This window comes from Lepidochelys kempii, chromosome 1, assembly GCF_965140285.1.
Source record: "Lepidochelys kempii isolate rLepKem1 chromosome 1, rLepKem1.hap1, whole genome shotgun sequence".
In the NCBI taxonomy this organism is placed as follows: domain Eukaryota; kingdom Metazoa; phylum Chordata; order Testudines; family Cheloniidae; genus Lepidochelys; species Lepidochelys kempii.
In genome coordinates this window covers 217,470,906-217,491,642 of record NC_136380.1, presented here as the reverse complement: position 1 = coordinate 217,491,642, position 20,737 = coordinate 217,470,906, and positions in this window count along the sequence as shown.

The following is a 20,737-nucleotide window of genomic DNA, read 5'->3' as shown; positions in this document are numbered from 1 at the left end:
TCTCCCTGGAGCAGTTCATGTGTTGAGGAAATTAGCAGTGTGTTTCCATCCAGATTCCTGCCCTTCTCACTGAGGGTTTGCAGTCTTCTCCCAATAGCTGGAATGTCAGGGGCTGAGAAAGGAGCCTTCGCCTCCTTGTCGTGCAGCTGTCAGTCTCCAGGCTTCCTGCTCAGCACTTCTTGCTGTGGTCTGCAATATTCCATTGATTTAAAGCCCCACTGAGGTCTCAATCAATAAAGCTGTTTCCTGCATGTGGTGCAATGTGTTGCTGGTGATGTTGAGGAAAAAAATGCCATGAGTACTAGTTCCTCAGGCAGGCTGCTTGGGTTTTTTAATTGATCGCAAAGCCTCTCCCCGCCCCCTTCCCCCCCCCCCTTTGTGGTTAGTTGAGGGGATTATCTGCATCACCCAGTGTGAGTTGCTGATAAAGAGGTAACTGAAGGTGATGATACTCTAGTCTAAATAGTCCATAGGGCAAGGGACAGGGAGTCCATTCTCCCTGTGGAGGCATGCAAGGGGAATACTGTCATAGGGCTACAGTGCTTAATTTGTGCTGGAACTGAGCCCTGGCACCTCTTGACTTGGCAGGTCATCCTCTGCACCTCCCTAGAGTGCTGGGGGGGGAGGGGGTGCAAAGAGTGATGACTGGTGCTCCATGACTCCAGGTCAGTTTCCCCACATGGGCGCGGGGGGGTTGGGGTTGGTACAGGAGGGGATCAGGGATTAGGGGCAAAAGTGGCACAGTGCAGGAGTGAGGGGCACAGGAGAGGGATGAAGATGCTCTCCAGCCACCCAGCCAGTGCTTAATTTGTGTGGGGCTGAGCCCCGGCACCTCGTCGAATACAAATTAAGCACTGCAGGGCTATCTACCAGCCTTGAATTGCAGGACTTAGTCTTAAATGTCTTCCTAGGGATAGCTGATTTTCTTTGACATGTTACTGTGTAAAAACATTAAACCATCCACTGTTTTTGGTTTAAGTGAAGTATGATTCTCATTGTGTGATCAGAGACTGAGAAGCCTGTCTTGGACAGTGCACTAAATGCAATGATGGAATGCACAAACCGTGCAACTCGATTGAGAAGGGGAAAGTTTTGTTTGTGTTGTCTCCAGCAGTTGCACATTTTCATTCTTTGTCATCTTCATCATTGTCACTTCCACACTTGCTATCCAAATCCTCAAACTCTGTATGTGACCATTTTGCCTCCTTTGATGATGATGTCTGTGTAGCTGATGAAAGAAGCATAAGATTCTTTGCAGGAATATTTGTCTCCTGCAAAGAGACAGGCTTCTTGGTCCCTTGATAAACTTCCTGTCTCTCCTCTTCACTGAAAACTTTCATCTCCTTCTTTCATGGGTGCAGGAAAACCGCTACTCTGTGCATAGGCTTGATTTCAAACTTTTCAATGAGACACTGCAAGACTTTGGATTTGAGTTGACTTAGACTATCTACATCAGTGGTAGAAGGATGGGGATGCTTTTTCAGCCTTTTGTACCAAATGGACACCAAGTGGAGAGTGGACTGTATGACTGCTCTAGCGCATCTGACGCTTCCTTGAAGGGTTGCAGGAACCCTATTAAGATGCTCAAGGTGCTGTGGTCAATGCTATCAATGAGCTGAGCATCCCCCTTTTCTGTCAAAATTTCATATATTCTGACCGACTGCGCCTCAATTGTCTTAAACATGGCTGGGTGGCTGTTCCATCATGTTTCTCCATCACCTTTCAGAGACTTTTGCAGTCTGCTTTGAAGTCCAGATCTCCCTAAATAAGTAACGAGATTTCGGCTTGCATTGATCAGTTTTGTTCTTCTTTGAGTGCTTGCTCATATCAATTCCAATTAGGTGTGCGCGCGTGCTGCTTGCACCACTGTCGGAAACTTTTCCCTAGCAGCTACCCATGGGGCCGGCCGTGGAGTGGCACCGGTATGGCACTCTATACACGACCCTGCCTGATCCCCCTTCAGTTCCTTCTTACTGCCAGTGACAGTTGTTGGACACTGGTCTCTTGCTTGCCAGTGTCCCACTAATACCTAGCTCTTCTGTTAATCTCTGTATATAATTACCCATTGTTAGTTAATAGTTCTGAGTTGTTAATTGTAGTCTCGTTACTTAGTGCGGTGGGGGGGCTCCCCCTCGAACACGCGCCCTGCAGGGCCTCAGGGCATGCCGTCTCAGGGCTTCAAACCATGTAGTTCATGGGCTAAGCCTATGCCCATGGGCAACCCCCACGACTCCTGCCTCCGGTGTCTGGGAGAAGCCCATCAATCGGAAAAGTGCAAGATCTGGAAGGCTTTCAAGCCTCACACCAGGAAGGAGAGGGACTCATGGAGTCAGCCCTCCATCTGCAGCAGGACCCGGCCCTGAGCGCCTCGGTGTGGAGCGCTCCTCCTGCAGCACTGTCTGTGGTGCCGAGAAAGGACTCGGCACACCAACCCAGGAGCTGCCAGTCCCCTGGGTCCCAAAAGTGTTTTCCCCAGCACCGCTCTCATTTCCTGGCTGTCCGCAAGAAACAGGCCAAAGGGAAATCCTCCCAGTGGGTTGCTACGGTTACTGCACCCCTGGAAGGGGACAGTGCAGAGGACGGGCCTATGGCCTATCGCAGGCCCCTGTCTCTCCAGGAAGCCCTACTCTCCTGGACTCATTGCGGCTGCATGTGGGGGAAGTTATGATGCCTTCCACCCCGCACACCTTTGAAGCAGCTAGGGGGCTCATTGAGATGATGGCACCTAAATCTCCCACGGTGAGGGATAAGCCTCCACTCCCTCAGAGCATGGCACCGTCTAGAGGAGGCAAGCCTGCCATGTTGGGTCCATCTGCCCGCCGACCTGGATTTTCACGCCGCTCTGAGTCCCAGTGCCACTCCGAGTCACGGCACTGCGCCTATGCTCTGCACCGGTTTGATTCACGGCACTGGTCCCATAGCCTCGACCCTTGGAACCACTCCCGTTAGAGGTGGTCATCGGCGGATAAGTAGTGGTCCCACTCGAGGTCCAGGTCCCGTTCTGTGACCTCGCGGCACCGTTCTGAGCACCGGCCTCAGCCTGCATGCTGTTCGCCTTCCAGGTGTCACTTGACAGACCGGCACCGCTCCTTATCGCGGCACCGCTCCTTATCGCCGCAGTGGTCCACATCACGGTGGCGCTTCCCGCTTCGGCACCATCCTCAATTGCGGCACCGCTGTACATCACGGCACCGTTACCCACCTCGGTGCCACTCTACGTCATGGCACCGCTTCACACCTCGCCATCGCTTCCCGCAGTGGCACTGCTCAGCATCATGACACTGATCGACATCACAGCACTGTTACACTTCACGGCACGCATCCCACCCATTGGAGGAAGATGTTTCTCCAGTGCAGTCTCGCTCCGCTCCCCCTTGGCCATCCCACTCAAGGTCACTCTCCCTCCACTCAGGCAGGGCATCAGGGTCATCTGAGGCGCCCAGATCAGGGCAGGGGAGCCTAAGGCAGGACGCTTTGTTGCCCCAGTGGCCGTCCCAATGGCAGTTCTGGACCCCTTGGGTGTATCATCAGGCCCAGGGTGCTCCTCCTGGTATTTCACACCCCCTCCTCGGGATCTTGCCTCCCAGAGGCAATTCTCAGCCGCCCACCCGAGGACCCTCTGCAAAACTCAGACCCAGCATCATGTTTGCCTGCCGAGGCTACACCTGGTGCCCGTGAGGACCCGGTCCCTACAGATCAAGGGGCCACCATGGAACCGGTCCTACCAGTGGCTTCCTCCTCATTGTCCCCTGATGAAGCGGTGGCAGGCACCTCAACATCTGGGCCACCTCCCGTGGATTACAGGGCCCTGCAGGAAATCCGCCGACGAGTAGCCCTGAATACGAATCTTCAGGTGTAGGAAGTGGTGGAACAGGAGTACCCAATGGTGGACATCCTGGCACGGGGGGGGGCCCTCTACAGTAGCCTTACCCATTATAAAAACTATCCAATCCAATGCCAAAACCATTTGGCAAACGCCTGCCTCCATCCCCCCTACAGCCAAGGGGGCCCAATGTAAATACTTTGTTCCCACTAAGGGATATGAGTCTGTCTTCACCCATCCTCCCCCATGCTCTCTCATGGCGGAGGTGGTGAATGAAAAAGAGAGGCAAGGTCAGCAGGCCCCTGCACCCAAATCAAGGAAGGCTAAACGGCTTGATTTGTTTGGAAGGGAAATTTATTCCACAGCGGGTCTCTCTCTCAGGATCGCAAACCAACTCATGGTCCTGAGTAGATACAACTACAACTCATGGTCCTCTATCCTAAAATTCAAGGAGCTCCTCCCCTCTGAGTCGCAAGCGGAGTTGGGGACCATCGCAGAAGAGGGTAAAGCTGTTGCCCGGACTTCCCTCCAAGGCTCCCTCGATGCTGCAGACTCTGTGGCGCATACTCTGGCATCCGGGATTGCGATGAGGTGCAATGCTTGGCTCCAATCCTCTGGTCTGTCCCCTGAGATCCAGCAGACCCTACAGGACCTTCCCTTTTATGGCCAGGGCCTATTTGCCGAGCAAACGAATTCCAGGCTGCGTAGCCTAAAGGACTCCTGCAACACAATAAAGTCCCTTGGCATGCACACTCTGGCAACCCAAAGGAAGCCCTTTAAACCGCAGGCCACCCAGCAGCGGTCTTTTCCTCCTAGGCCCAGACAGGACGTCTTTCGTAGGAGAAGTAGATACAATGGCTGCAAGCCATTACGTTCTCCATCTGGGTAGGGCCAAGGGCAATCCAAACCCCCTTTGGGCCCTAAGTGCCCCTTTTGAAGGTGCGCACGAGGACAGAATACCAGTTCATAACCCGGTTTTCTCCCCTCCTTTCTTGAACCGTCTATCGCACTTCTACCATGCACGGTCCCTTGTTATGTCGGACCGATGGGTGCTTGGCCCGGTAGAGGCGGGATATTCTATCCAATTCTGCTCTTCCCCACCCTCCCATCCTCCTTGCCTGACCCTCTTTAGGGACGTCTCTCATGAGCAACGTCTCATCCAGGAGGTCCAGGCTTTCCTCGTCCTAGGAGCAGTGGAGAAGGTCCCTCAGGAACTCAAAGGCACTATGGTGGTGGCTGAATCCCTGCACTTTAGGCACCGGGGTTCCTTTTTGCCCACCCCAACCCACCTTGACCTTAGTCACAGACGCATCCGCACTGGGCTGGGGAGCGCATCTGGGAAGCCTGACAACTCGGGGCCAGTGGCAAGTAGAGGAACTGGCTCTACATATCCACGTCAAATAACTCAGGGTGATCCGCCTCGCCTGCCAAGCTTTTCTGACTCGCTTGCAGGGCCACTACATAGCAGTGTTGATGGACAACACCATGGCTATATTTTATATAAACAAGCAAGGCAGAGCCCGCTCGTCTCCTCTCTGTCAGGAAGCCCTCCTGCTGTGGGATTTTTGCTTAGCCCACTCCATCCTTCTCCAGGCTTCACACCTGCTGGGCGTTCAGAACGTGCTGGCGGACAGTCTGAGCAGACACTTCCTCACACGAGTGGTCAATTCGCCCGGACATCATTCACTCAGTCTTCTGCAGTTGGAGGTTTCCCCACATCAACCTGTTCACCATGCGGGCCAACAGGAAGTGGCCAACCTTTTGCTCCTTCAGCAGTCACAGCCCAGGCTCAGTCGCAGGTGCATTCATGATTCCATGGTCCGGACAGCTGCTATATGCCTTCCCACCATTCCCACTGATCCACAAAGTGCTTCTCAAAGTCCGCAGGAACAAGGCGGATGTCATTTTGGTGGCCCCAGCCTTTGTCGGTCCAGTCACAGATAAGGCTACCTCTCACTCCTGACCTCATTAAACGGGACCACGGTCGCCTTCTTCACCCAGACCTTCAGTCTCTCCACCTCACGGGCTGGAGGACCCGTGGCTGAATCAGGCAGAGCTTGCCTGTTTGGATCCGGTGAGGCAGGTACTTCTGGAAAGCTACAAGCCGTCTACTAGGGCCACACACAACGGGTGAAATGGAAGAGGTTCTCCAGCTGGTGCCTAAAGGACCAGGGTCTGGCGTTTGGTTCCCTCAAGGTCCACCTTGTGGACATCTTGGCCTTTCACCCAGGCGATTCTGGGTGTTCCGTGTTCGTTCACCCCATTGGGGACGTTTCCTGAAAGGCCTGGAGAAGATACATCCCCCAGTGAAGCCCCCCCATCCCGGTCTGGGATGTTAACCTACTCCTCTCCCGCCTCATGGGCTCTCTCTTTGAGCCTTTAGCTTCTTGCTCACTCCTCTACCTGTCTTGGAAAGTAGCTTTTTTGGTGGCTATCACCTCAGCACGACGCGTGTCTGAGCTGAAGGCCCTCACCTCTGAGCCGCCGTACATGATCTTTCATAAAGACACGGTACAACTTAGACCTCATCCAGCTTTCCTTCCCAAGGTGGTGTCCCTCTTCCATATTAGCCAGGACATCTTCCTGCAAGTCTTTTATCCAAAGCCACACAACAGCCTTCAGGAACAACAGCTGCACTCACTGGATGTTAGGAGAGCATTCGCCTTCTATATCGAGCGCATAAAGCCATTCCGAAAGACAACCCAGTTGTTCATCACTATACCAGAGCAGATGAAGGGATTGCCAGTCTCGTCCCAGTGTATCTCCTCCTGGATCACAGCTTGTAACCGCACCTGTTAGGATTTGGTGAAGGTTCCTCCGCCTGCCATCACAGCTCACTCCACGAGGGCACAGGCCTTGTCGGCAGCCTTTCTAGCCCAAGTATGTCTCCAGGAAATCTGCAGGGCTGCGATGTGGTCTTCTGTGCATACTTTCACGTCACACTATGCCATCATCCACCAGTCTAGGAATGATGCGGCCTTCGGCAGAGCGGTACTTCAGTCGGCAATACCTTGACTCCGACCCCACCTTCTAGGTAAGGCTTGCAAGTCGCCTAACTGGAACTGATATGAGCAAGCACTCGAAGAAGAAAAAATGGTTACTCACCTTTTGTAACTTGTTCTTCGAGATGTGTTGCTCATATCTATTCCATTCCCCCCCCCACCTCTCTCTCTGTTGGAGTAGCCAGCAAGAAGGAACTGAAGGGGGGTCAGGCCGGCTGGGTCGTATATAGAGCGCCTACCAGCGCCACTCCAGGGAGCTCCACAGCCAGTCCGATGGGTAGCTGCTGGGGAAAAGTTTTCAGACAGTCACACACCTAATTGGAATAGGTATGAGCAACACATCTCAAAGAACAACAGTTACAAAAGGTGAGAAACGGTTTTTTACTGCTTCCTCTTTCTGGTTTTCTGGTGTGGTAGTGTTCTCAAGTATGGTGTTTATAATGTGCATTAAGTAACTTATTCACACATAGGACTTGAGGGCTGCAACCACATTTGCTCTCCGGTCCATAACGAAAGCCATCTGGTTGGTAATGCTATGTAAAGCAAATCTTCTGAGTGCTTGAGTAACAGCTGAAGGAATATTCTCTGCAGTTTTTGGTTTCCTGCTCTCAAATTGAGCCACACAAAGCACCTGCTCCGCATTCTGAACTGTTGTGACTCTATGTAATGAACAGTTACTCCCAAATACTACTTTCTGTAGTCATCCCTCCACAGATTGAGGGTAACTCCCTCACCCACTGTGCCAAGAATGTTTTTCAGCTCTGTGGAGATTTTTCTTTTTTCTTCTGTCACAAGTGCAGCATGCCAGGCTAATGTTGTGGAATGTGGTATTAGCACACATGTATCCATTTGACCATATTTGACACCCATGTTAGTGAAACATTGAGACTATGCAAGGAATCCCTCGCTGCTGACTATCTTGAAAGGTCTTATGTCTGTTTCTATAAACGTAATTAATTCCTGAGTCACAGTTGTCTTCAGGTCTTGTGTGACATTCACCAAGAAATCTGTCACTATCTTCAGAAAACTGAATCCTGACTCCAGTCTACGTTTTTATTTAAATAAGTTTGAAGCACCAGTTTTATGGCTAGTAAAAGCACAGACCTTTTTGCATGCAACAGATGAAACATATCCAGCCACAGTATCTCCATTTTCATTCATAAGAAATCTGAATGTATTCCAAATGGATGATTTGCCTTTCTCCTTTCCCTTCAAACTGTATGCACCAGCACTTAGTTTCTTTTGAATTTCTTTCTCTTTTGTCTTTTCAAACACAGAGTTTGGAATCTTTTCTGAGGGCAACTGGCAAGGCAGTGCAGAGGAGTGACACAATGATTATTTGAATTTGTGCTGACGAACTGACACCACAATTAAAAAAAAAATCAAACTTTCACCAGTATTAGCTGAATCTGAATAAATGGGGTGCATGGTATGTAACACAGGGTGCATGGTGCACAGTGCAGCATGCAAGTGAATTGCATAAAATGCGTTACACCATGGAGGTTAGGGAGCAGTATATATGGTACAAAGCTGTCTCATTCTCATTTCCCTTACGCAGAAGTGGTGTGGTTGCTGCATGAAATGGGTTTCTAGGTTGTATGTTCCCAGTTGCAGAGCTATGTTGAGATACAGCGAGCATCGCATAATGAGAGGTTTGTACTTCCACCTTCTCTGGAAGTAGGATCCCGAAGGCAGGGAAGCAGCTGGCTGAAGCTATGGCTTCCTGACTCTCTTTGCAGAAGCAGCTACCACCCTCTCCAACTGACCTGATCAGGCAATAATGACGTCTTTTGAGGAGAGGGAGGCAGATGCTTCTGCAGCTATGGCTTCCTGACTTACTTTGTCTCCCCTTTGTATATGGAGGGAGAGGGAGTATAGAGAAACGGGAGGTGATTGATCAAGACAGGCAGCAAAATTCCCCATGCTCTTATCGCCGCAGTTTGAGCAGCCAAGCAGTTTAGGAAACCTCTCCCAACTTCAAGACTAACCAATTTATTTGAGCATGAGCTTTCGTGAGCTACAGCTCACTTCAAAGCTCATGCTCAAATAAATTGGTTAGTCTCTAAGGTGCCACAAGTACTCCTTTTCTTTTTGCGAATACAGACTAACACGGCTGTTACTCTGAAATCTCCCAACTTCGTGCACCTTGGCTAAAAGTACAGGAATCTTATGTCCTCCTACTGCCAGAAGCTTCACTTCTTGGTCAAGTAACATGTCACTCTTTTGGACCACACTTCCCTTGACCAGAGAGATCTGTGCAAAGATTATTTACTCTGGCAGTTTTAATAAATTTCATATCTACTCCCACAGGGTCAGTCCTCACAAAACTTGTCAAGTGGACTGTAGGTACTGCTGGAGTTTGTGTGTTTAAGGACAGTTGTATTAATATGGGTGGGAGGGGGGTTACTTTCTTTTAGCTTAGGGTATGTCTACACTACGGAATAAGGTCGAATTTATAGAAGTCGGTTTTTTAGAAATCGGTTTTATATATTCGAGTGTGTGTGTCCCCACAGAAAATGCTCTAAGTGCATTAAGTGCATTAACTCGGCGGAGTGCTTCCACAGTACCGAGGCTAGAGTCAACTTCCGGAGCGTTGCACTGTGGATAGCTATCCCACAGTTCCCGCAGTCTCTGCTGCCCATTGGAATTCTGGGTTGAGATCCCAATGCCTGATGGGGCTAAAACATTGTCGCGGGTGGTTCTGGGTACATATCGTCAGGCCCCCGTTCCCTCCCTCCCTCCGTGAAAGCAAGGGCAGACAATCGTTTCGCTCCTTTTTTCCTGAGTTACCTGTGCAGACGCCATACCACGGCAAGCATGGAGCCCGCTCAGGTAACCGTCACTGTATGTCTCCTGGGTGCTGGCAGACGCGGTATGGCTTTGCTACACAGTAGCAGCAACCCCTTGCCTTCTGGCAGCAGACGGTGCAGTACAACTGGTAGTCGTCCTCGTCGTGTCCGAGGTGCTCCTGGCCACGTCGGCTGGGAGCGCCTGGGAAGACATGGGCGCAGGGACTAAATTTGGAGTGACTTGACCAGGTCATTCTCTTTAGTCCTGCAGTCAGTCCTATTGAACCGTCTTATGGTGAACAGGCAGGCGATACGGATTGCTAGCAGTTGTACTGTACCATCTTCTGCCGGGCAGGCAAGAGATGAGGATGGCTAGCAGTCGTACTGTACCATCTTCTGCCGAGCAGCCATGAGATGTGGATGGCATGCAGTCCTTCTGCACCGTCTGCTGCCAGCCAAAGATGTAAAAGATAGATGGAGTGGATCAAAACAAGAAATAGACCAGATTTGTTTTGTATGCATTTGCCTCCTCCCCTGTCTAGGGGACTCATTCCTCTAGGTCACACTGCAGTCACTCACAGAGAAGGTGCAGTGAGGTAAATCTAGCCATGTATCAATCAGAGGCCAGGCTAACCTCCTTGTTCCAATAAGAACAATAACTTAGGTGCACCATTTCTTATTGGAACCCTCCGTGAAGTCCTGCCTGAAATACTCCTTGATGTAAAGACACCCCCTTTGTTGATTTTAGCTCCCTGAAGCCAACCCTGTAAGTCATGTCGTCAGTCGCCCTTCCCTCCGTCAGAGCAATGGCAGACAATCGTTCTGCGCCTTTTTTCTGTGCGGACGCCATACCAAGGCAAGCATGGAGGCCGCTCAGCTCACTTTGGCAATTAGGAGCACATTAAACACCACACGCATTATCCAGCAGTATATGCAGCACCAGAACCTGGCAAAGCAATACCGGGCGAGGAGGCGACGTCAGCGCGGTCCCGTGAGTGATCAGGACATGGACACAGATTTCTCTGAAAGCATGGGCCCTGCCAATGCATGCATCATGGTGCTAATGGGGCAGGTTCATGCTGTGGAACGCCGATTCTGGGCTCGGGAAACAAGCACAGACTGGTGGGACCGCATAGTGTTGCAGGTCTGGGACGATTCCCAGTGGCTGCGAAACTTTCGCATGCGTAAGGGCACTTTCATGGAACTTTGTGACTTGCTTTCCCCTGCCCTGAAGTGCATGAATACCAAGATGAGAGCAGCCCTCACAGTTGAGAAGCGAGTGGCGATAGCCCTCTGGAAGCTTACAACGCCAGACAGCTACCGGTCAGTTGGGAATCAATTTGGAGTGGGCAAATCTACTGTGGGGGCTGCTGTGATGCAAGTAGCCCACGCAATCAAAGATCTGCTGATATCAAGGGTAGTGACCCTGGGAAATGTGCAGGTCATAGTGGATGGCTTTGCTGCAATGGGATTCCCTAACTGTGGTGGGACCATAGATGGAACCCATATCCCTATCTTGGCACCGGAGCACCAAGCCGCCGAGTACATAAACCGCAAGGGGTACTTTTCGATAGTGCTGCAATCTCTGGTGGATCACAAGGGACATTTCACCAACATCAACGTGGGATGGCCGGGAAAGGTACATGACGCTCGCATCTTCAGGAACTCTGGTCTGTTTCAAAAGCTGCAGGAAGGGACTTTATTCCCAGACCAGAAAATAACTCTTGGGGATGTTGAAATGCCTATAGTTATCCTTGGGGACCCAGCCTACCCCTTAATGCCATGGCTCATGAAGCCTTACACAGGCACCCTGGACAGTAGTCAGGAGCTGTTCAACTACAGGCTGAGCAAGTGCAGAATGGTGGTAGAATGTGCATTTGGACGTTTAAAGGCGCGCTGGCGCAGTTTACTGACTCGCTTAGACCTCAGCAAAACCAATATTCCCACTGTTATTACTGCTTGCTGTGTTCTCCACAATATCTGTGAGAGTAAGGGGGAGACGTTTATGGCGGGGTGGGAGGTTGAGGCAAATCGCCTGGCTGCTGGTTACGCGCAGCCAGACACCAGGGCGGTTAGAAGAGCACAGGAGGGCGCGGTACGCATCAGAGAAGCTTTGAAAACCAGTTTCATAACTGGCCAGGCTACGGTGTGAAAGTTCTGTTTGTTTCTCCTTGATGAAACCCCCCGCCCCTTGGTTCACTCTATTTTCCTGTAAGTAACCACCCGCCCCTCCTCCCTTCAATCACCACTTGCAGAGGCAATAAAGTCATTGTTGCTTCACATTCATGCATTCTTTATTCATTCCTCACACAAATAGGGGGATGACTACCAAGGTAGCCCAGGCGGGGTGGTGGAGGAGGGAAGGAAAATGCCACACAGCACTTTAAGCACAGCACTTTAAAAGTTTACAACTTTAAAATTTATTGAATGACAGCCTTCTTTTTTTTGGGCAATCCTCTGTGGTGGAGTGGCTGGTTGGCCGGAGGCCCCCGCACCGCGTTCTTGGGCGTCTGGGTGTAGAGGCTATGGAACTTGGGGAGGAGGGCGGTTGGTTACAGAGGGGCTGCAGTGGCAGTCTGTGCTCCAGCTGCCTTTGCTGCAGCTCAACCATACACTGGAGCATACTGGTTTGGTCCTCCAGCAGCCTCAGCATTGAATCCTGCCTCCTCTCATCATGCTGCCGCCACATTTGAGCTTCAGCCCTCTCTTCAGCCCGCCACTTACTCTCTTCAGCCCGCCACCTCTCCTCCCGGTCATTTTGTGCTTTCCTGCACTCTGACATTATTTGCCTCCACGCATTCGTCTGTGCTCTGTCAGTGTGGGAGGACAGCATGAGCTCAGAGAACATTTCATCGTGAGTGCGTTTGTTTTTCTTTCTAAGCTTCACTAGGCTCTGGGAAGGAGAAGATCCTGTGATCATTGAAACACATGCAGCTGGTGGAGAAAAAAAAAGGGACAGCGGTATTTAAAAAGACACATTTTATAAAACAGTGGCTACACTCTTTCAGGGTAAACCTTGCTGTTAACATTACATACATAGCACATGTGCTTTCGTTACAAGGTCGCATTTTGCCTCCCCCCACCGTGTGGCTACCCCCTCAACCTTCCCCCCTCCCTGTGGCTAACAGCGGGGAACATTTCTGTTTAGCCACAGGCAAACAGCCCAGCAGGAATGGGCTCCTCTGAGTGTCCCCTGAAGAAAAGCACTCTATTTCAACCAGGTGACCATGAATTATATCTCACTCTCCTGAGGATAACACAGAGAGATAAAGAACGGATGTTGTTTGAATGCCAGCAAACATACACTGCAATGCTTTGTTCTACAATGATTCCCGAGTACGTGTTACTGGTCTGGAGTGGTAAAGTGTCCTACCATGAAGGACGCAATAAGGCTGCCCTCCCCAGAAACCTTTTGCAAAGGCTTTAGGAGTACATCAAGGAGAACCGCGAATGCCAGGGCAAAGTAATCCTTTCACATGCTTGCTTTTAAACCATGTATAGTATTTTAAAAGGTACCCCTTCTCCGCCTGCTGGGTCCAGGAGGCAGCCTTGGGTGGGTTCGGGGGGTACTGGCTCCAGGTCCAGGGTGAGATACAGTTCCTGGCTGTCGGGAAAACCGGTTTCTCCGCTTGCTTGCTGTGAGCTATCTACAACCTCATCATCATCATCATCTTCTTCGTCCCCAAAACCTGCTTCCGTATTGCCTCCATCTCCATTGAAGGAGTCAAACAACACAGCTGGGGTAGTGGTGGCTGAACCCCCTAAAATGGCATGCAGCTCATCATAGAAGCGGCATGTTTGGGGCTCTGACCCGGAGCGGCCATTCGCCTCTCTGGTTTTCTGGTAGGCTTGCCTCAGCTCCTTCAGTTTCACGCGGCACTGCTTCGGGTTCCTGTTATGGCCTCTGTCCTTCATGCCCTGGGAGATTTTGACAAAGGTTTTGGCATTTCGAAAACTGGAACGGAGTTCTGATAGCACGGATTCCTCTCCCCAAACAGCGATCAGATCCCGTACCTCCCGTTTGGGCCATGCTGGAGCTCTTTTGCGATTCCGGGACTCCATCATGGTCACCTCTGCTGATGAGCTCTGCATGGTCACCTGCAGCTTGCCACGCTGGCCAAACAGGAAATGAGATTTAAAAGTTCGCGGTTCTTTTCCTGTCTACCTGGCCAGTGCATCTGAGTTGAGAGTGCTGTCCAGAGCGGTCAGAATGGAGCACTCTGGGACAGCTCCCGGAGGCCAATACCATCGAATTGTGTCCACAGTACCCCAAATTCGAGCTGGCAAGGTCGATTTAAGCGCTAATCCACTTGTCGGGGTGGAGTAAGGAAATCGATTTTAAGAGCCCTTTAAGTCGAAATAAAGGGCTTCATTGTGTGGACGGGTGCAGGTTTACATCGATTTAACGCTGCTAAATTCGACCTAAAGTCCTAGTGTAGACCAGGGCCTAGAGCACTGATTTTTCAGGTAGTCAGTGACGTTACATTGGAAACACCTTCTTGGACCCGTCTCCTTTACAGGAAGTTTGTGATGGCGATTTCCAGGAGAGGAATGATTGGGGGGGGGCTGCCCAGGCTCCCAACCACCCTCCTTCCCAGGAATAAAACAGGATCCCCCCTTTACACTGGGTTTGTACCCCTCCTTGTGTGGCTTGCACTCATTGAACATCTGGGCTTGCACAAAGGTATCAGCCAGAACAGCCATAATTTGCACAGAATGTAAAGATTTATCCTATAATATATTCCTAACCACCGTCAAACCCCGTTACCCATTTTCTCGTTAGGTCACACATAAGCATATTCACTATGACTTATGCCAGCACTTTCCTTGAGATTCCTAAGTCTCCACTCTGGGGAGATCCACACTGCTGCAATCAATGCAGCAGGGATTGATTTAGCGGGTCTAGTGAAGGCCTGCTAAATCAACGGCAGAGCACTTTCCGGTCAACCCCATATTTCAGCTCTCTGAGAAGAGTAAGGGAAGAGCATCTCCTGTCGATGCAGTACAGTGAAGACACCAGGATAAGTCAACCTAGGCTATGTCAACTCCAGCTATATTATTCATGTAGCTGGAGTAGCATAACTTAAGTCGACTTACCCCCGTGGTGAAGACAAGCTCTAAACTTTACCATACACAGTTCAAGAGTAATTTGAAACCTTTTCAAAACAGCTTTTTAAAATTCAGAATATCTCAAAGCTTCCTCCATCTGCATTTCATTGAACACATTCAAAGCTTTACCAGAGAGTTTTGCAATCAGTGCGGGGATGTCCTTAGAACCTCACATAGACTTTCAAAAGTGGCAAGGTTTTCAGTGGTGTTGCCGGCACCCGGTGCCGAGAGGCTGAACAACAGCTTGAGTGGTTCGTTATCCGGTGTGCTACACCCAATAATCACAATGGGGTGGAGAAGCAGAAAAGTTTATTTGCAGCTGCAAAAAGGTACAGGGAGAATAAAATCTCAAATCCTGCACAACAGAGCAGGAAGTTACACAGGCTTTTATACATCCTTTTTCCCAGCATACTTATCCAATAGCAAGCTGCCCCAAGTATCCATATAGCCAGCCAATCCAGTTCCCAGCTAGTTCCCTGATTCTCTGTATCATTTGTTAAACTATACATAAAGCTGCTTTATTCAGCATTGTTCTTCCATATCTCCCCTGTTTGGCCTTGCTTAGTTTCAGGCAGTCTGACTCTGCAACATATTGTTGCAGATTCTCAGCATAACTGCTGTGTGTGCCTCCAGGCGGGGGGGGGCAAGGACACTTGGGCCTAGTACGCAGAGCTGCTGCGAGTGCCTCCAGGCAGGAGGGGGGCCAAGGACACCTGGGCCTAGTGCGAGGGGGCTTCATCGACACTCGTGGTCTTCCATCCCCTCGAGTTACCTAGTGGCCATGCCCCAGTGTCCCCAACAGTGGTAACAGTCTTCAGTGCAGTCTGTTTCCTTGTATTCAGGGCACAACTTGTCCGAGCTGAGGGTTCCTTGAGTGGAGGGAGAGGCTGGTGATGGTGGGATCTGTCCATTTTTTGCCATCATGTCCAGATTATACTTCCTCTCCTCCTCCTTTACTAGGGTCTCTTTCTCTTTCAGCTCCATGGCTTATAGGTGGACAGTTTACTGCTGCTGCTCTTCTTCTTGCCTTTCTCTGGCTCTTAACTCTGTGTGCCACCTTAGGTGGTTTTCTTTGTCTCTCTTTCTTGTTTGTCCAACCCGCCCAACTGAAGCTTTGCAGTTGTTTTTCTGGGGCTCATATTCATGCCTTCTGCTTCTATTTCTGACCATAAGCAGCAGGTATAATAGGCCAGGGCAGGCTAAGCCTCCTCTGGTTTAGCTGCGGCCAATAGACACTGGTTGCAGGGTTTGCATGGGAAATTTTTGCTTATTTTTATGCCCCTATAGGTTCCAGGGTGGCTGAGGAGGCTGTATATGCTACTCAGCTTCTTGGGTTCATCAGTAATCTCCCTGGACTCAGCTTCTTCAGGAAGAGATGAGCTTTTCCCACAGGGTGGCTTGAGGTTTCAGGAGGGGGGGCACAGTGTGGCTGAGGCGGCTTCAGGATGGTGTAGGGCTTGGGGGTCCTCCGGCCACGAGGGGGCTCAGGTCAGGATGCGGGGGGGAAACTCAGGCAGAAGGGGTGGGGCTGGGGGGCTCCACCCGCCGCCCACGTTTCTGACACTGGTTAGTATGTGTCCACAGCATCCATGTATGCTTTTAGGTCATCTTTGAGCTCACAGATAATTGAATGCAATGCTGAGCTCCATGACAGAGTGTCTGCTACTACCAGATTTTTTCTAGGAATGTATTTATCAATTGGGTTAAATTGCATTAACTTTAGCAATAGACCTTGCCACTTCAGCAGTTGTTTGATCTAGATTTGTTCCACTGATGAGGATTACAAACAGTTGATGGTCTGTTATCGGTATAAACAAATCCAGTCCACACAGATATCCGTAAAAGATCTCACATGCCCGTGCTCTTGCCAGGCACTCCTCTTCCATCTGTGCACGTCGTTTTTCTGCTTCTGTGCAAGAGCAAAATGCAACTGGTTTCCACTCAGAGCCATGTTGTTGTTGTTTAACGAGGCGTTCGCTTGCCCTCGCAACAGATCAGCCAGAGGCCCCTTCTGAGTGCAATTTTTATTTTCAGTGTCAGCTCCCACCACCTTCTGTTTACAGTCTGCTCCAAACCAGCAACCTGGGGGATAGCTAGCTTCTCCAGCCAGCAGGGATGCACAGTCTTTGACTCGGCTCGGCTCGGCTCGGCTCGGCTCGGCCCTTCCCTTTCCCTTTCCCTTTCCCTTTCCCTCTCCCCCTCCCCCTCCCCCTCCCCCTCCCCCTTCACTTCCTGCCTGCCTGCCTGCCTGCCAGCGTTATATAGACCCCTGGCTAATAAGGCCCACAGGTGCTTCTCTTCTAGCAATTAGGTGTGGCATGCTCAGCCATCCCCAGTTAATGTTTCTTAATTGGAGCTGGGCTAAAGGGGCCTGGCTCAGGACCTCCTGGCCAGCACCCTGTTACATGCCTCCCACCTTAAGAACCGCTAGGTCCAGCCGACCTCGGCCCCTCCGCCCGGGGGGCTTCTCCGGGGAAGTTCCCCGCTCTTGGCCAGGCGATCCCCAGCATCCTGTCCTGGGGTTTTCTCCCTCCACCTCCCACAAAACGTACACTGCACGGGGAGTGGCTGCCCCCATAGTTCCGCCTCTGCCCGCAGGTCGTCACACCAGTCGCACCCCAGTAGGCGTCCCATCCCCTGTTCCCTCTTTACTTTTGGTAGGGGGTCAGGATCCATCCCACTGTCCTGTGGGGCCCTCTGAGCCTCAGTTTCCCCCACACCACCGGGGGTCCCATCCCTGGAGAGCGGTATTGTGGGGTGCTCTAATTGTCCCCTCTCCCCTTCCATGGGGCTCAGGCTGGCTGGCTCGCCCGTACATCCTTCCCACGGGTCTGCTTGCTTTGGGCTCTGTTGTCTGGGGCTTCTCTTCTTTGCTATTTCTGGGACTTTGCTCATCTTTCCCACTTGGGATCTTCGGTTCAGGGCACCCCTCCGCTTCTTTCTAGGTAGTGGGCCCCAGTTCCTACCTAACACCACAGGGTATGGTAGCCCCTCTAGCACCCCAACCTGCTTCCATTTGAAGCGGTCCCTCACTTTGAGGGGCACCTGGGCCACCGGGCAGGATCTCTTGTCCCCATGGATACACTCGAGGGCCATTCTTGCCCCTGCGATCAGCCAGTGCGGCTTTACCAGTCCCCTCTGTACAAGCGAACAGGCTGATGCAGTATCTATCAGCCCTGTTTGGGGGTTCCTCCCAATCCTCACCTTTTCATCCCCCAACTTGAGTCCAGCCACAAAACTCAGCCCACCCACACTCCATATCAGGGCCATCACGTTTTGTGTGTCCAGGTCTCCCACACTGCCAGCAAACAAGTTTGGCGGGCCTCTCAGGTGCTCCTTGGGGCTCCCCCTTTCTCTCCGGGCCTTTCCCGGAAAACGGTTCCACCAGTTTCTTCCCTGACTCCTTGTCTTTCCAGGGTCGGTCCTCCCTCTGGGGACCCTCTGCCTCTATATATTCCTCGGACAACTTGACAGCTGCCTCGAATGTGACAGGCTGGTGATGTTTCACCCAGACGTGTATGTTCTCGGGGAGGCTCTGCAACACTGGCTACCGAAACTACTCCTGCCTGGAAGGTGGCTCTCCTTGGTCTGTGGGGAGAGGAGGCTGTGGGAGACTCAGAGGCGATCATGGAGTCAAATCATTAATGCAGAATCATGCTCTCTCTAGCACTAGGACCACAGTGGCAGGCAGGCATGATGGGCTGCTGCTGGAGGGCAGTGGATGGAAAAGAGACTTGTGAGGTGCTGTGCAGAGCCAGGGAGGGAGGTGGGGGCAGATGTCAGGTGTCCCCCTCCCTCTGCCATTGTACCGGTCTCTGCTGAGCTGGGGTGGAGGAGAGGGGGACACTAGTTATCTGTGCACCAGCTTTTACCTCAGGATTGGTTGCTTCTGGCTGCTGTCTGAGCAATGTTCCCTCTAATTTTTTACATGCATGCACAGAATGAATTTTATGTGCACCAATATGGAGGTGATGTGTAGCAGGGGTGGGTCGAGGGGTTCCGAGTGGGGAGAGGGCTCAGGGCAGGGGTGGGCAGAGGATTGGGGTGAGGGCTGTGGCTGGGGGTGCGGGCTCTGGGGTGGGCCCAGAGATGAGAGGCTCAGGGCTGGGGCAGAGAGTTGGAATACGGGGCGTGATGGCTCCAACAGGGGGTGTGGGCTCTGGGGTGGGGCTGGAGATGAAGGGTTTGGGGTGCAGGCTGCCCCGGGGCTGCAGTGGGGAGAGAGGACTCTCCCCAGCCCCCTCTCTCTCTACAGCAGCCCAGGGCCAGAGGAGAGGCTCCTCTCCCCACCTGTTTAGAGGGAACTTAGGTCTGAACTTAGAGACAGCGTGTCGACACACTGACTCCCGGAACACACACTCACATACACCCCCCCATATGCTCTCTCACACTCCCCCAACACACACTGTCTCTGTCTGTCTCTCTCTCACACACACCACCTCTGTGGGGTTCTTGTGTTACTGTTCAGCAGCGTCAGTTTGGTCACGTTACCGAGTGCTACTTGAAAAAGCGATTTTAAATGGGTTATCTTTCACCCCACACATCAGCCCCCGGCTCTGCACAGCACAGCACAGCAGTCTCTCTCTTCCCTCTGCCTGCCAGTCTGTGGTTCTGTGTTTCCCTGCGAGTCCCCCCCCCCAGCCGCCTCAGCCTCAGCTCTGCGAGCTCTCCAGGCGGAGGAATGTCAAAGCCAGGCTGCCGCCCCCCCCCCTTCACCTGCCCCTCCGCAGCAGCGCTCTGCTTGCCACTGTTCCCTAGAGCAGCGGAGAACAGGAGGATTCCACGTTCCTGATTTGCTCTTTGCTTCTGGAGCAGAGCAGCACGCTCAGCTGTCAGAAATTCCCCGAGCTGAGACCAAAACAGTGAACAGGCGGTCAGGGCGGCATTGTGGAATACTGTCGGCATAACAAATGGCAGCTTGGCATATCTACCCTGAGGTATATGGCATATCTACCCTGAGGCTTTGTTGCTTTAAGTCTGCCACAAAAAGGCTTTATGCCTCTCACCGAGGTGGTTTTATTTTGTTGGCAAACCAGCAGAGTTTTGCCGCCAAACATAGCTTTGTAGTGTGTACGCCTCCCCCATTTTGTCAGCAAAAGGCGGCTTTTACTGACAAAAATGAGTAGTGTAGACCAGGCCTCAGGGTTTTTGCAGGAACCCTAACTTTTGACTTACCTGGCTGGTGTGAGCTTAAATTCTTTGCATTCATAAAGATTTTGTACGTGTAACTCTAGCCAGGACCTCAGTGAGAGCTGAGCTGGTTTGATGTGCCAGAAGCTACATTCCTTGTTGTTCCTCATGATTTTGGTGATCTTTGTATTCCTGCTTTGGGATTGATATTGGAAATGAAAATCAAATGCTTTTCAGAAGCCCACTGTCAGCAAATCACTGGACAATACTTCGTATTTCTCTTTGTTGTACTATAACTGAAGTAAGCAGCAGTGAGGAGTATTCAACTGAATTCACTATCAAAGTTCCCTAGTCCTGTATCCTATGTTCCTGCATCTGGGCCTGTGCACTGCTGCTTCACTCTAGGCATCCTGGCACGGTAGCGTAGCTAGGGGGGGAAACAGGGCAGCAGCCCTTCCCCCGCTGAGCACAAGTGGCGCCTTGTGAATGTCTTGGCGCCTTTTCAATTTTCCCCTGTTGAGGGAACGGAGGGAGCGATCCCTCTTACTCACCCGGCGGCGCCCCGGGTCTTCGGTGGCGGGACCTTCACTCACTCCGGGTCTTCGGCAGCACCTCGGCAGCGGGAAGACACCGAGAGCGAGTGAGGGCCTGCCTCCGGAGCGCCACCGGGTGAGTAAACGCGCCGCAGTGGGTGGCGCCTTTTGTTTTTGGATCTCTCCCCCTGTTCCCTCCACCTGGCTACGTGGCTGTCCAGACATCTATCTCCTGCTCCAGCCCCTGTGCGATCTTCAAACCAGGGGAATATAGGTGTTTGCTTGCCGAGCTTGCAAGCGGGGCCTGATCCAGTAGCCAAGCTCAGAAGCCATCTACCAGATCGGGCCATG